We start from the raw sequence: 16,699 nt of genomic DNA, 5'->3' as shown, positions 1-16,699 counted from the left end.
GGAGGAGAAAATGGAGAGTAAACATAGATTTGGTCCATTTTTTATTTTGCCAACTGAGATATTTTATTTTCAAAAATGCAGATTTGTCATTTAATATTCTTGCTCATTGGCATCCATTCCTCTAAAATGAAGTCCCAAATACTTAGTACGATCTCACAGACCCTTCAGGAAGTGTCCCCTGGTTGGCATCCCAGACCATCTCCATCCATACCATTCATTGCTCTCTTCACTTCTGCTCAAGATCTGTGCACACGCTGAGTCTTCCACATGAAAAGGTGCTTCCCTTCTTTTGTCACATTCTCTGGAGTCCACCTTAAATACACTTCTTCATAGAACTGAAATATCACTTCTAGACATTACCTCATCTCTGCTCAGATTAGTCAGGCTTCCTTTATTATGTGTTGTGATAGTACCATCTACTTTTCCTTCATAGCATTTTAGCACAGTACAGTGTGTGTGTGTGAGTGTACATGAGAAATTAGATACTATCTATCTCTTACTTTAAATTATAAGCTCCATGAAAGAAGAAATCAAGTCTGGTATCTTCATCATTGCACTCCTTTTGTCTTGGGAATAGTTCACATGTGATAGATGCTAAAAATAACTTGTTAAATGAGCAAATCAGTGAATTAATTCTTTACAAACTAACCATTACTGCCACTTTCAATTCCTTGTAAGAGCTCATTTAGTACCAAACAACAAATAAGGACTTAATCCTAGCACAAGAGTTTAAAACTAAAATTTAAAGAGCTCCATAAAAAAATTGTTTTTCATCCTATTAACTAGGAAAATCTTATATGCTTGAAATTAATCTAAGAACTATTTTTTTCTGCACTTAGAGATTGATTGTTCCAGATATAAGATGTAGCTTTTTAAAAGGAGAGGATACTTCTTATGACATTGGCTGTAAATATTCTGAAATGGCAGAGGAATAAGTTTTCATTAGCACAGGATCCTGCTTCCTAGAGATAAGAACCATGTGTAAAAGGAATCCTGTCATAAATTTCTAATAGTAGGTAAAAGTAGTTTTGACTACATACTTCAAATTTCTGTTATTTCCTCAGAGTCTGCCCATAATTTCCTTAGGCTTGTTTTGTCTTATTACTTGACACCAAAAGTTAGAGTGTGTATTGACTGATTGGTTTGGTTGGATGAGTAGGTGGTGGTTGTCAGTAGGTGTGAGGGATACTGGATAACTAAAATGTTAAGCCTCAAGCATGGATTTCTACAGTAAAATTAATTAAACTTTCAGATTGAACATGATATAAGAAATAGTCAATTGGCACTACCTTGCGATGATTTAATTTCTTTTCTATTGACATCCTATCTGTCATGGTCAAAGAGGTTCAGACATCATAAACAACAAGTAAACTCAGGAAACTATAAACCATACACACACATACTTAAAAATCCAACAGACCAGGGTGCCTGGGTGGCTCAGTGGGTTAAAGCCTCTGCCTTGGGCTCAGGTCATGATCCCGGGGTCCTGGGATCGAGCCCTGCATCAGGCTGATCAGTGGGGAGCCTGCCTCCCCACCCCTCTCTGCCTGCCTCTCTGCCTACTTGTGATCTCTCTCTCTCTGTCAAATAAGTAAATAAAATCTTTAAAAAAAATCCAACAGGACATTTATATTATGTTTAAATATTGCTATAAACATGTGAACCAGAACATTGTTATAAGTATTAAATATTAATCAAATAATCTATCTTTCCTACATAAAAAATATTTTTTGATTTACTCTTGAAACAGCATATTATTTTGGGGCTTACCAATAACATTTTCAGAAGATTGTTCATACATTTAGAAAATTGCCAAAAAGGGTGTGAAAGATGCCTAATATTTAAGGATTTAGAGCACTTCTGTCCTAAATAGTCTGACATAATATCTATCACAATGCAGATAGCTTACCACTGTTCAAGGCTAAAAAGGATCAAGGTTATAAGCAATTCTACAATCTATTCACTCCTCCCATGAAAGGGTCTCTAATCTGTTTGGATGTGGCACCCCCGTGAACAGGTCATTATTTTTAATAGAAGTGGGTCTATGGACTCTAAGCACTGGTGAGCTGACAACAGTGATAGCAGTGTGCTTACCAACCTGCCCTGGAATTTGTATTTTAGATTACTGGAACGAGGAGTATTTCTCTCTTCTCGGATTTAAGATTCAGTTCTTGTGCTGATGCTGTGGGTTTTGCTGTAACTTTTGTTTCCCATTCTATATGAAGCTAATTAGAAGAGACCTCATAAAAGTAATTAAACTGAAGAGAAGACACTGATCATAGTAACCTAATATGTGATCATTTCATTCAAGCATGTATAAGTCATCACTTGAATAACTACAGGGTAAGAGCAGAATGTATTTGCTGATTGTGGTTGATACTCATTCCATTTTTGTCATGTTTGTGTTCCCTTCATATGCCTTTGGATCTAAAGCCTGCAGTAGGATGAAATGTTTAAAATCTTATACATTAGGGGTGCCTGGGTGCCTCAGTGAGTTAAAGCCTCTGCCTTCTGCTCGGGTCATGATCCTAGGGTCTTGGGATCAAGCCCGGCATCCGGCTCTCTGCTTGACAGGGAGCCTGCTTCCTCCTTTCTCTCTGCCTACCTCTCTGCCTACTTGTGATCTCTGTCAGTCAAATAAATAAATAAAATCTTTTAAAAAATAAAAATAAAAAAATAAAATATTGTACATTAGTATATTTTAAATCCATATTTTTATTGGTAAATGCACAGAAAATCTAGCAGCAGTCTTTCTGATGATAAACATAGAAATAATCTAATAAAATTCTACCAAAATAGGAGTTTCAACAAAAAAAATGAGTTTAGAATTAATAACTATGTTGCTGGGGAAAAACTGGAACATTAAACTATTAATTACGTTTTTGGACAATGATGAAAATTTTGTAATGTAATCATTTAAAGGGAATAAAATTAAACTAAAATTAATGACTGTTTAAATATTTAAATTAAGAGGTACAGTTAAAAAGATGTCAAACAAAACATTTAAGCACATAATACTAAACAGTTAAAATAATCCCCTAAAGAACATCAAGAACACATTCAGAGAAATTCAAAAATAAGCAAATAAAACAACTGTAATTACTAAGTTAGTCTATGCTTTGAAAATTATTTTCAATTTCAGTGTGTTTTTAGAAAAATAACAAATGAACAATTGTTCCCTGTGAGAATAAGGAAATTGACGTATTGATTTATTCTCATATATCTGTCCCTAGAGCATGATTTTCTTGAAAGCAAGGGTATTTTATTTTTTGTTGTTTTTATCTTCACCTCTCATAATAACTGAGATATAATTGAAAATATTCTTTTTTTTTTTTTTTTTAACACTGTTTGACAGAAGACTGGCTAGCTAGCCTCTCTGAAATCAACATTTTGAGTCATATATATCCCAGTCTCTCTTGATTGATATTCTTTTAAAGTCAAGTTCAACTTTCTCTTTATTCCATTTTTTTAGGAAAAATGTTGATTAACCCATTCTACCAATTTGCATTCCCATTTTGGCTGGTTAACTTGCCTTTGAAAGTTGAATGAAACCTTCATTCTACTATTTAGAGATTAGGTTTATTCTTCTTAGGTGGGTTTTTTTTGGTTTTGTTTTTAATATGCCTCTCATGACTCTTAATCTAAATGAAAAATTCCTTTTCATTCATCTATAAGCTTATAGCAATCTCTTCTCCACCCCAATTATTCTTATTTGCCCTTCTGGCATTATTTTGCTACCAATATATTCTGGGCAAAATAAACTATATTTAATAAAAAGTGGGGCATGAATTTTGTTTTGTTTCAATATCCTTCTTCATTATTCCCAAATACTGTTGTGGAATCAAACCTATCAATGGATTTAATTAATAAAAATTGCAGTGTGAATCTAGTTTTTAAAACTATGCAATCATCTCATTATGCATGTGGAAGTGTGTGTATATACCACATCTCCTTATACATGCTTCTATCAATGGACACGTAGGTTGCTTCCATATCTTGGGTATTGTAAGTAATACAACAAACATATGAGTGCATATGTCTTTTTCAATTAGCCTTTTCATTTTCTTTGGGTTAATCTCCAGCAGTGGAATTACTGGATTGCATGGTATTTCTATTTTAACTTTTTGAGGAATCCCCATACTATTTTCCATAGTGGTCATACCAATTTATATTCCCACCAATAATGCATAATTATTTTTTTCCCCAACATCCCCACCAACACTTGTTACCTCTTCTCTTTTTTCTTTTATCCATTCTGACAGGTCTATAGTGATATCTCATTGTGGTTTTGATTTGCATTTCCCTGATGATGAATGATGTTGAGCATCTTTTCATGTGTGTGGCCATCTGTAGGTCTTCTTTGGAAAAATGTCTATCCAGGTCCTCTACCCATTTTTTAATCAGATTGGCTTTTTTGGTGTGGTGTTGTATAAGTTCTTTATATATTTTGAAACCTAATATTTTATCAGATAGGTCATTTGTAAATATATTCTCCCATTTGGTAGGTTGCCTTTTTGTTCTGTTGATTGTTTTCTTTGCTGTGAAGAAACTTTTTATTTTTATGTGGTCCCAATAGTTTATTTTGCTTTTGTTTTTCTTGCCTTAGGACATATATCTAGATGAGATTTTGCCATTTGCAACATGAATGGACCTAAAGGGTATTATGTTAAGTGGAATAAGTTAGACTGAAAAGACAAATACTATATGATTTCACATCATACGTGGAATCTAAAAAAATAAAACAAATAAACAAACAAAAAGCAGAACCAGGCTTATAAATATGGAGAACAAACTATGGTTGCCAGAGGGAAGGGGGATGATATAGGTCAAACTGTATGAAAAGGAGTGGAAGATACAGCCTTTCAGTTATGGAATAATAGGTCATGGGAATAAAAGGGGCAACATAGGGGATATAATCAATGATATCGTAACAGCATTGTATGGTGACAGATGGTAGATACACTTATGAGCAAAGCATAATGTATATGTTGAACCATTATGTTGTACACCTAAAACAAATGTAACATTGTGTGTCAACTATACTCAAATAAAAAAAAAATGTTTATGTAATCAAAAAATTATGGTAGCATTAAAAAAGGAAGTTAGGAAATCTTCATGGAGGAGGTGGCTACTAACTGTGGAGTTTTTCATTACAAAAAGTAGTATGCATAGTATTTAAAGCATTTATTTTGTAATGTGAAGATGATAATACATACAACAAAGACTTGTTTTGAGGATTAAAACAAGATAATATCTGTGGAGTGCTTTGCTCCCTGCCTAGGCTATTCATCCCAAAGACAGTACCTGGTACATTCATGGCAGGTATAGGTTGATAATGATTGTGGTGTCAGTAGCAATCATCACATTTAGGGAAGAGGATTCCAGTTGTTGACAAAAACCTAAGAAAATATTTTGAAAACCACAGCAAAGTGTTTCAGTTAAAGTGTAGAGAATATCCTGTTACAGCTAGAACACATTGTAGAATAAACTGATTAAGTCAATAGATTGGAATTTTCCCCTTAAGTAGACTTTACCATCATAATTAGCAAAGTAATAACATCATGTTATAGTGTTTCAGAAGTGGCATATAATTGAGAAAAAGATCCATAGATATCCCAAGAGAAGAAAAGTTATTGGAATCAAACTTAAATCCTCAACAAAATAGTAAAATGCTTTTACAATTACTAATATTTTTAATACCAGTTCACAGATAACCATTTATTTTCTTCATAAATGACAATTAAGATTATTTATCTAACCTGCTAAGTTACAAATATCACTCTATCTGCAAGAAGCTGTTCATTGGGATCCAAAAGAAACCATGTGTATGTGTGTATGTGTACATTGCAAAACGGGAACAATAATGGTACCTACTTCATATACTTATTATAAGGATTAAGTTAATCACTCTCAAGTACTCAAAACAATGTTGGGCACATAGTAACTTTTTTCCACAAACATTAGCTACAATTTATAATGGTGTATTAAATGTTCATGAACTAGATCCCAAACTTCTACATTATGAAATGCATATAAGCAACAGTATATAGACTTTTCATTGAAGTACTTATAATTATTTTGTGGTCTATCAGTTTCACAGAATTTTTGCTTTGCTTTCCATGCTACAAGTATTTCTATGACATCTGGTTTCATTAAGACATGGTCTTTGCCTATTTAAACCCCACATACCCTTCAGGATGCACCCTGAAAACATGCTACGTCTTCCATGAGTCTTTTACGCTTTCAACCCCAATATCCACCCCAACCACTATTTAGGATCACAATGTTGTTCCTAACCCACTGGGAAAAAATACATTCATTCAGAGGTCTCATTCAGTTTTCTCCTCCCTTTTATCTCCTAACTTGATTAGAAAATTCCCTGGGGTCAATGGTTCCTTCCTATCTCATTTTTATATTTCTGATAATAATGAGCTGTCATTTAGGGGACAAAATCTTGTAAGACTGTTTTATACTTAATATAATTAACATGATTGACTTTCAGGAACAGCAACTGAGAACAACACTAGCAGAACCAAATTTTCACTGGTAGGGAGCAGGTTTTAATAAGGGAAAAAAACATGCCAGGCTGCCTGTTATGGACTGAATTGTGTTCCCCCAGTATTCATATGTTGAAATACTATTCATCAATGCCTCAGAGGGGGACTGTGTTTCAAAGTAGAGCCTTTAAGAAGATAATTAAGATTAAATTAAGTCACAAGTTTGAGCTCTAATCCAATATGAATGGTGTTTTTTATAAGTGAAAGAGATTCCATTGATACATGCATACAAAGGGACAGCCATGGAGGACAAAACAGTTAGAGGGCAGCAAAATGCCCACCAAGGGGAGAGGCCTCACAGGAAGCTAATCCTGTTGGTACCTTGAGCTCAGACTTCCTTTACTAGTTGTGCCTCCTCCCCAAATCGATATGTTGAAGTTCTAACCCTCAGCACCTTAGAATATGACCTTATTTGGACACAGGGCCGTGGAAGATATAATTAGTTAAGATGAGGTCTTGCTGGAGAAGAGTTGGCTTCTAATCCAACATGAGTCACCATCCTTCTAAAATGGAAATGGGCACAGAGAAACACAATAGAGGCAGGAAGACATGGAAATTTTCCATGTAGAAAAAGTCATGTGGAGTTCTGTGGCCACAAGCCAAGGAACCACTAGAGAGGCACAGTCCTCAGAAGGAACCAACCTTGCAACACTTTGAGCTCAGACTTACAGTCTTTAGAACTCAGGCAATAATAAATCTGTTTCTTCCCCCATTGAGTTTTGGTACTTGGTTACAACAGCAAGGGCAAACAAAAATACGTGATTTAACTTGTAGTCATTTTTATATAAGAAGGACATTTACTGGGGTGTCTGGGTGGCCCATTTGGTTAAGCGTCTGCCTTTGGCTCAGGTTATGATCCCAGAGTCCTGGGATAGAGCTCTGCATTGGTCTCCCTGCTCAGCAGGAATCTGCTTCTCCTTCTTCCTCTGCCTACCTTTCTGCCTACTTGTGCTCTCTTTCTCTATTTTTCTGTCCAATAAGTAAATAAAGTCATTAAAAAAGATGAAGAGGAAGGAGAAGAAGGAGGAAGAGGAGGAGGAGGAGAAGAAGAAGAAGGACATTTATTTGGATGTCTAGGTGGCTCAGTCAGTTAAGCATCCACCTTCGGCTTGGCTCATGATCCCAGTGTCCTGGGATCCAGTCTGAATTGGGTCCCTTGCTCAGTGGGGAGCCTGCTTCTTCCTCTGCCTGCTGTTCCTCCTGCTTATACACACTTTCTCTCTCTGACAAATAAGTAAATAATCTTTAAAAAAATTATTATAAAGCAGACTTTGCTGCTGATAATCCATGGAAGCCTAGTCTGAAATTAACTGTTGAATCTCATATACAAAAATGGAGCCAGAGGAGAAATTAGTATTCTAAGAGGAGAAAAAAAGTGAGCTTGTGTGAAGTTTCTCAGTAGTTCCAAATAAGGATTTTTAGTCCCTCATTTCTCTAGCTTCCCTTCCATTAGCTTGAAATGTTCCTTTATAATTGGAAATGGTAAAGTAACAACTGCAAAGGAGTTGGGATTTGGATAGTTCTCTGCCCCGCTTTAAACTTTCCATCTTGCCTTCACACCACTGGAAGCACACTTGAGAACTAACTGGTAAACGTGGCATTACAGAGTAAGAAAAAGGAAAAGCAAAAATCCACTAGACACATTGCCTTGTATTGGCTTTTGCTAAGCAATTTTAAAGAGCACAATTGTAGCTGGTTGTATGAAATTGACACAATAATTCAACTTACTCCTACAAGAGGTATTTGCCTACTCATTGCCTGGACATTGAACTTGAACTAAAGGGTAAATCAGTAGGTGAATGAGTAAATGCCCAACTATAAATAATATTTATGGAATCAGGCTGGCCAATCTGATATCAGAAAATATTTGGGTATTCTCTTTGAGATAGTCAGAATCAGGAATTGTATTTTCTATCCACTTCCTCCAAAAATCATTTACAATGAAGTTAACAAAGCTTATGATGACTCAAGCCTCCTTATTTGCAACTGCCCCTTAGGAGAGGACAGAGCAATGTGTTCTTTTGGTCAAATGCTTTTTGTAATATTGTGGGAGAAAAAATAATTGTATTTTTTTCTTAAAGAACGCCCTCAAAATTCTATAAGTTTCTGAATCCATCTCTGCCTCGCAGACAGCCACATTCAGACTCTCTGCCCAGAAGGAGGGCTTAGAGTTTCCTGGTTGTAGCTTCGGGGAAATGAAGGTGCAGAACCTGAGCGAAGATAAATCTTGGCCCATTAAATAGCTGACAGGCTCACTCATAGGTGACAGAGACCTAAAAGAAGCACCAATTTGTCAAGCACGGCCCCAAAGACTGCCAGGGAACTCTAAGACTACATTAAAAGTTGTTCAGTGCCAAAGCCACATACTCTGTCCCTTGGTAATTTAATCAGTGAGGTTTCCATCTTCACTTCTGCTAAATAGGAAGCACATGTCAGAAAAGTCAAGTTGGCTAGATTAGGCAAGAGAGCCAGGGAAAGAATAAAAAGTAAGGAAACAATCTGGGGTAAGACCTTTTTAAAAGGGAACAATCAATTGAAGTACCAAAATCAAGTTTATTTTAGGGAAATCATAATGAGCTTTTAAACCCTCACCGCCTTTTGAAATATACTCTTTTTCCAGAAACTTGAAAAATTAATTTAAAAATATGTTGGAAATACATGAAAACTCAAGAATAAAAATATTCCCAATATGAGTGACACAGAGTTAAAGAGATGTAATGACAAAAACTTTGAACTCTCATTTTAATCCTCATGTTCCTAAAGTCAAGTGAAGTGACTAAAGGGAAGAAAAAAACTGTCCTAATTTGATTTTCCTTTTTTTATTTAAATAAGTCATACAGAAGGTTGAAATGTGCCTTGTTCTTTTAAAATGTCACCAACTGTCCTGCTATCAAAAAGCCATTGTCTGCTGACCTAATATGTGAAGTGGTAATCAATGTATCACCAATGTGATAAATTAGCTCTTATTAATCTAGACTTGGAAGGCATGAAGTAGTTATAAAATTCTTGCAGAGCTTCAACCAAACACTTACTAGAAGCTGTCTTAAGGGGTACCTGGGTTGTTCAGTGGTGAAAGGTCTGCCTTCGGTTCAGGTCATGGTCCCACGGTCCTTGGATTAAGTCCCACATTGGGCTCCCTGCTCAGTAGGAAGCCTGCTTCTCCTTCTCCCACTCCCCTTGCTTGTATTCCTCTCTCTGTGTCAAATAAATGAGTAGGATCCTTTAAAAAAAAAAAGAGAGAGAGAGAAGGAGAGAGCTCAAAAAAAAAAAAAAAAGAAAAGAAAAGAAAGCCTGTCTTAATTAAGCCTAACATTAGGACTTAATTATTAATAATCTTTTAATAGAAAAACAAATTGAAAATCTCACAATAAAAATCTGGAAAATTAGGAGTGTCTGCCTTCAGCTCAGATCAGGATCCTAGGGTCCTGGGATCCAGCCCCGCACTGGGCTCTCTGCTCAGCAGGAAGCCTGCTTCCCTGCTTGTGTTCCCTCTCTCGCTGTGTCTCTCTGTGTCAAATAAATAAATAAAATCTTTTTAAAAATCTGGAAAATTTAATACACACTCAAAGCATTCCATAATAATCGGTGAAAATTTGACTATAATTATCAAACCTAAGATGGTTTTTAAACTCTGTTTATCCTCTGTTTCCAAACCCCATCCCTTTTCCAAATCCAGAAAAAGTATTTGTTTTTCTGTTCTTTCTCCATTTTCATAAATAATAAGATTACATTAGATGAAGCATCTTTCCTTGAATATTTAATATAATGTCTTTCAAATTAGCCTTTGGGGATAAATCTATTCTTCTTTGGATCTGAAGCATATATTTTTCTGATGAGTCACTGTAGCTTAAACTAAGTATTTAGCTGTTATATTTAAATGTCTATAATTTCCTAAAGAAGTGCTAAAGAGCTCCTTAGGATATGATCTAATTTGACAACCACTCAGAAATTCATCACTATGATTCGTAATTCTCCTTCAGTAAACAATCAAATCGTCCACTGGATTTATTGCTCTTGACTTTACAAACCAAAAAGAAGAGTCTATTTTATTAAACTTTATAATTTAAGTAACCAGTTTTCCAATAGTATGCTCACTAGTATGTGCGGTAAGTATGCCCAACTCTTCCACTGAGGCCTGATGCTAATTAGAAATTTCTGGACAATAGATTTGTTATTTAAATCTCAGTTACTAACCTTCATGTGCAACAAGATAGATAGCCATATATATTTTTTTTAAGTCCTCAAGTATACAACAAAGAAATCACAATGTTTCCTTCAGTGGGTTGCAGCTTTGTTTCTATTAGGAATAACTGATAATCAGGGTGCTGCCAGAAGAAGGGCTCAATTTTCAGGAAGTTGCACCTGTGATTTCAGCTGCTGCGGGTCAGTGGCAGACACTCCAGCTGAAATTGCAGAAGCCATAAAACTGTTGACAGCAGAACTCAATTTTATTGCTTTCACATTCCAGAGTGAGCATAACAGGAATAGGGTTTAACTGGTTGCATCCCAGGCTGGAGACACTACTACCAGAGGGAGCCATAGTATTTTGAGAATCCTTTTTTTTGGTCATTAATTTTCATTTGAGCTATACTCAAATATTATTGAGGTCTTACTGTGTGTTAGGCATCATCTAGAGGTTTTACATGTTATTTAGGACTCATAGATGAATAAAGAGAAGCCGACAGGAGATAAATAATCCACCCAAATCCTCAAGTCTTTTCCTCTCTATACAGCAATTTGAATTGGCCAGTTAAATGGGAAATCACATTATATTATAATCTTTCTTCATATAATATGGCCCTCGGACCAGCAGCAATGGCTTCACTTGGGAGCTTGTAAATCTCAGACACCACCCACAACCTACTGGATGAAATCTTCATTTTAACATGTTTCTCACATCAGTCATATGCACATTTAATTCACAAAGCACTACACAACATTCTATGCCATTGAAAATATTCAAGAGACCCTTATGGATATCCTTTATCTCTCTAGCAAATTAAAATCAGTGACTTACTTGTAAACATTTTACAAAAACATTCCAGCACTCACATTTTCAGGTGTATAAGTAATGTAAAAATTAAAGGAAAGTGCTTGAGAGAAGCAGCATGTTGGAGAGCCTTGCTAGGAAGTAAGGCATATCAGATCCTTCCTAGCCAAAATTCAAAGATGTTTCATGATGTAGAGTCCAAATCTCAACAGAATGCATTTACCAGCAAAAATAATTATAGTAACTGTCAGATGTTTTATTTAATAATCAACTAAATGTAATCCCATTTGTTTATTTATTCATCCTTTCAACAAGAGTCTGCTGAATGCCTACAAGAGTGGGTCCCAAATTTTACCAGTATCAGAATCACCTGGAGGACTTGCTAAAACACAAATTGCGAGTCCCCCACCCCCAGAGTTTCTGATCCTGTACATTTCTAACACGTACCCAGGTGATTCTGATGCTGCTGGTGCTGGACCTGCACTTTGAGAACCACTGACTTTGAAGATGTCAGACTAGGTATTTGGATGATTATAATGATGAACGAGATACTGTTTCTTTTTTTAGAAACCTAAACTTATGTTGGGCAGCCAGAATAACTACACAAATATGTGTAAGGTACAAAGTGATCATCAAAAATGAGTGAGTGACAAAATAAACACTACCAGTATTTAAAAAAAAAAAAAAAAAGATACACGTACTTCCTGCTGAAAGGTTGAAGTGGAATTTGGAGAGGAGCTGATGTGCTTGTAACAAACTGTGGATAGAATTTGCATGACTAGAATTTGGGAGTAAAGGCATTCTTGGGGTAAAGAATCATTGAGCTTTTATACTAAGATAGAGAATTGTAAGACTATGAAACCGAAAAGTTGATTGCTCCACCATAGTTTTTGAAAATGGGAAAAAAGAAAATGAGACTGGGAAAATACGCTACAAATAGAGAAGGGTGAAATTAAGTGCACTCGACATTTATTATAAGACATGCCGTGCTAATTAGTAGTTAATGGATTAGAAACATAATAATTTCTGTGGCTTAGGAAATTTAATGTAGAAACTCTCTTGCCTAAATTCCTACAGCTAATATGTGTCAGAGGTGGGATTCTAAACACTGGTCCTCCTGACTCCAAAATTTTCTGTTCCTCCATTTTCCAAATGTATTAGGGGAAGTGGGAGAATGAAGGATACCATGGTAACAAAATGTGGCAAGTTCAAGGGCAGGATGGATAGAAAACCAGGTAGATAGATGAGAAGAGACAGGAAACTATGTGTGCTTGTAAACTGAAGGAGAAAGAATGGAAAAGATTAAGAGGGAACTTGATGGTGAGCAGTATTCAGAAAGACAGGAAAGAAGATAAGTGACACCAGTGGCTGGCTGAGCTGTGAAAGGAAGGCAGCTTGTGCTTCCCCTGTAATAGGAGGAAAGCCGAAGTTAGGTAAGTGAAGATGCAGACATCTTTACTACGTAACAGATACGGATGAAAAAGGTAACAGAAAATTCCAGTAAGATCGCTTAGCTGAAGGGGTCTCCTATCCTTCACAAAGTGCAACAGGAGGATATTTGGAAAGGATAAAGATAAAAATGGAAACATTGCAAGATTGAGGAATTTAGAGAATTTAAAATAGAGATGCTTGCAATAAAAGAGACCAATTGTGATTCACTTGCATTATTTTATTACTCCAAACAAGAAATTATGTTCCTTTAATTCAGGTACTAATTTCAAATACCACCCTCTAAAATACTACATTCCATGTGCCTGCCTCCCTGATTTCTGCCACCCTGTTTTATCTGGCTTTGTATTTGAAATTATCATTTTACTTCATTTGTTTCCTATCTTTCCACCGTTACTAATTTAAATAATTTAAGAAAATAGACACCTCGTCTATCTTTCCCATCGCATATCCCCAGTGCCTAAAACAACATTTAGTACATGCTATATGCCCAAACAGTATTTGTTAAATGAATAAATGTTATTTATTCATTCTAATATAACTCTCTCGAAAGTTGGAGATTGAGATAATCCAGGATGAGAGGGCTGGAGAGGGTGATTAAAATTAGCAAACAACCAAAAATTCAAAAAACACCAAAAGAATAAAAAGGAGGAGGAGAAAATGGGCAAATTATTTAAAGTACAACAAATGTAGCATAGAAATGTCTGATGTATGAGTATAGACACAGAAGTTACTTTCAGAGTAGTGGTTCTCAAAGTGTAGTCCAGGGCCAGCAGGATCAGCAACACTTGGGTATTTGTTAGAAATTCACATCAGCCCCACTTGAGGACTATTGAATAAGAAACATCAGGGTTCTGTATCTGTTAGGTGATTTGCTATTGCTGCTTAACCTTTTGGCTAAGTTAAGTATAGGAGATCTGTTGCAAGCTAAAGTTTTAAAACCATAGCTTTACCATGATGATCGTTCCTAATGACAAGCTTCCAATTAAAAGAAATTGCTGTACATATACCATGAATAATATTCTGTGCAAAACACGTATTTCACGTAAGTCTCCCTCTGCTGAAGGTACTCAGGACACAACTACATGACTACTTGTTGAGTCTGTTGAAGACAGAGTTTATGCATGTATAAAGCTGGGTTCAGAGTGTGTCACTGGGAGATTTACATTACCGAATTAATCTTTCAGTTTTGAAAATCAGTGATTCTAAAAGCTTTTACCCTACATTTAGTGTACTGTAGATAAACACTTAAAATGGACTTTCTTCATATCTGCTCTTTTTATTTGAAAATAATTCATTTCTCTAAAAATTATAGTCATCTCCATTAGCTGAGAACTCACAATTGAGGAGCTGAACTAAACTGATTTCATTACATTTATATAAAGATAAAATTACCACAGATACCATTTATCTCTGTATACTCCCAGTTCTTTTCAAGGAAAATTTATGCAATGTCTCCAATTTTTCCACTTAAAAATTGCCAAAACAGGGTGCCTGGGTGGTTCAGTGGGTTAAGCCACTGCCTTCAGCTCAGGTCATGATCTCAGTGTCCTGGGATCGAGTCCTGCAGCGGGCTCTCTGCTCAGCAGGGAGCCTGCTTCCATCTCTCTCGCTCTCTCTCTGCCTGCCTCTCCATCTACTTGTGATCTCTATCAAATGAATGGATAAAATCTTTAAAAAAAAATTGCCAAAACAACACTAACCAAACACTCCACCTCGAATGTTCTTTGAGAAAAGAAGAGATGGAAGTAAGTGAGTGCAGCAATGTCAACCTAGTACCTGGAAATCAGAAACAAGCCTCCAGAACCTCATCTAACAGGTGTTGGGAGTTTGATTATATTCCTCTGCTAATGAAGTATGGCTCTGCTGTACAAAGAAAAAAGTCTACTTAAGATTTTTAGCAGCTTTCCAAATGATCTACATTCCACCACAGATGAAATATCTCTTCCGGACACATCAGACTGATTGGGGGAAAAAATCTATAAATGAGTGCCACATTGCATTCTCTAGTGAATTATCTTAGCAAAGAAATCCAGAGAGAGCAACAAAATGAAATTTAAATTGGTGTCATGACTGAGGCAGACAATGAAGAGGCTGAGAATTAGGAGTTGGAGGTGTTCGGTAGGGATAGAAACAGGAAGAGGGTTCTAATGAATGCCTCATGAGAGATGGACTAAAACGGAGTCACAAATAGGAGGCCAAAAGCTTGACAGAAAAAAGCTTCATTTGTTGTAAATTGGGACAAATAGGGGTGCCTGAGTGCCTCAGTTGGTTAGGCGTCCAACTCTTGATGTCAGCTCAGGTCATAATCTCAGGGTCATGAGGTTGAGCTCCACATCAGGCTCTGTGCTCATCAGAGAGTCTCATTGAAATTGTGTCACTCTGTCTCTCTCTCCTGCTCCTCCCCACTCCTCCACCATGTGTGTGTGTGCAAACACAAACACACTCTCACACACACACTCAGTCTGTCTCTCAAATAAAGAAATCTTTTAAAAAAAATAGTTGCAACAAGTAGTAATACTTCTACAAATTTTCATTATCAGATAGTTTTAGTCTGATTGTTCTGTCCTTTGCAATTCTAGAAAAAATTATATGACCCTAAAAGGTTATGGCTAAAACCTAAGCTCAGATTTACAAAATAAAAGTAGTCCAAATTATCTGGGACTTCCTTAATCTATATCTGAGGGAAGAACTACACCCTTGTATTGTGCTTGGGTTGGGAGGACTGACTTTCACAAAGGAGGGTTTGAGTTCATCAGAGACGGTCAAAGTTGGAAAATTTAAATTGGCAAAGTTCTGAGAATATGCTGGCCTGAACTGAAAGGAGCGTAAAATGTAAAATGCACTGTTTTGTATGCCAGTGTCTGCTATATAAAGCTGGGTTTAACATACATTTCCTAGAAAGTTTAATGGATATCAATTATAACCTTTTTTTTCTACAAATGTATTATAGTTAAAAACTCACATAAGTTATCTATGATTCGTCATTTAGCTATATAGAAGACTAAAAAAACAATGTATTCTTTTTTTTTCTTTTAAAGATTTTATCTATTCATTTAATAGAGAGAGAGAGAGAGCACGAGCAGGGAAGGGACAAAGGGAGAGAGAGAGAGAAGCAGACTCCCCGTTGAGCAGAGAACCTGAGGCAGGGCTTGATCCTAGGACCTGGAGATCATGACCTGAGCCAAAGGTAGATGCTTAACCAACTGAGCCACCCAGGCACCCCAAGAATATATTCTATAAATGCATTCCACACTTTCTAAAGTGAAAATTTGGTAATCAAGCTCTCACTAAACATGAGATTTACAATGTACTTAGCATGCATTGTGTACTTATACCTGCACACAGTGGGATTCTTCAATATTTACTTTTTTTAATCAGTATGCCTATCTATAATAAAAATATATGTTCATCTTTCCAATAAAATTATCTTTAAAGACCATCCACTCCTCCAAATTCATCTCTCAAAAACCTGAAACCATTTAAAACCGGAAGTATTAAATGCTATTGTTTTCCATTTGTGAGATATCCTTTACATTTCGAGGTCATAACTATTATGACAATTTGTAGTCCTCACTCTTTGCTTATTCTAGGACCTAAACAGAAAAAAGATCTGGATATTGAATTTGTCTGGTGGGCTTACAATGGCCACAGATGTTGATACTATTAATAAAACAGCATAGCATGGTTAGTCATCTCAATG

At 36.0% G+C, this 16,699-nt stretch overlaps 1 long non-coding RNA gene across 1 annotated transcript; it reads right to left on the bottom strand.

Annotated features, from left to right (window-relative positions):
- Positions 1 to 3,536: 3,536 nt before the first annotated feature.
- Positions 3,537 to 10,053, bottom strand: LOC131825949 (uncharacterized). Its single transcript, XR_009351375.1, has 3 exons — positions 9,924 to 10,053; positions 9,590 to 9,777; positions 3,537 to 5,399 (listed from the first exon to the last, which is right to left on the bottom strand). It is a non-coding gene; the product is annotated as an uncharacterized LOC131825949 (long non-coding RNA).
- Positions 10,054 to 16,699: the final 6,646 nt, after the last annotated feature.

Source organism: Mustela lutreola, chromosome 2, assembly GCF_030435805.1.
Source record: "Mustela lutreola isolate mMusLut2 chromosome 2, mMusLut2.pri, whole genome shotgun sequence".
NCBI classification, from domain to species: Eukaryota; Metazoa; Chordata; class Mammalia; order Carnivora; family Mustelidae; genus Mustela; species Mustela lutreola.
Note: the sequence above shows the minus strand (reverse complement) of the source record. Positions and strands in the feature narration are given on the sequence as shown.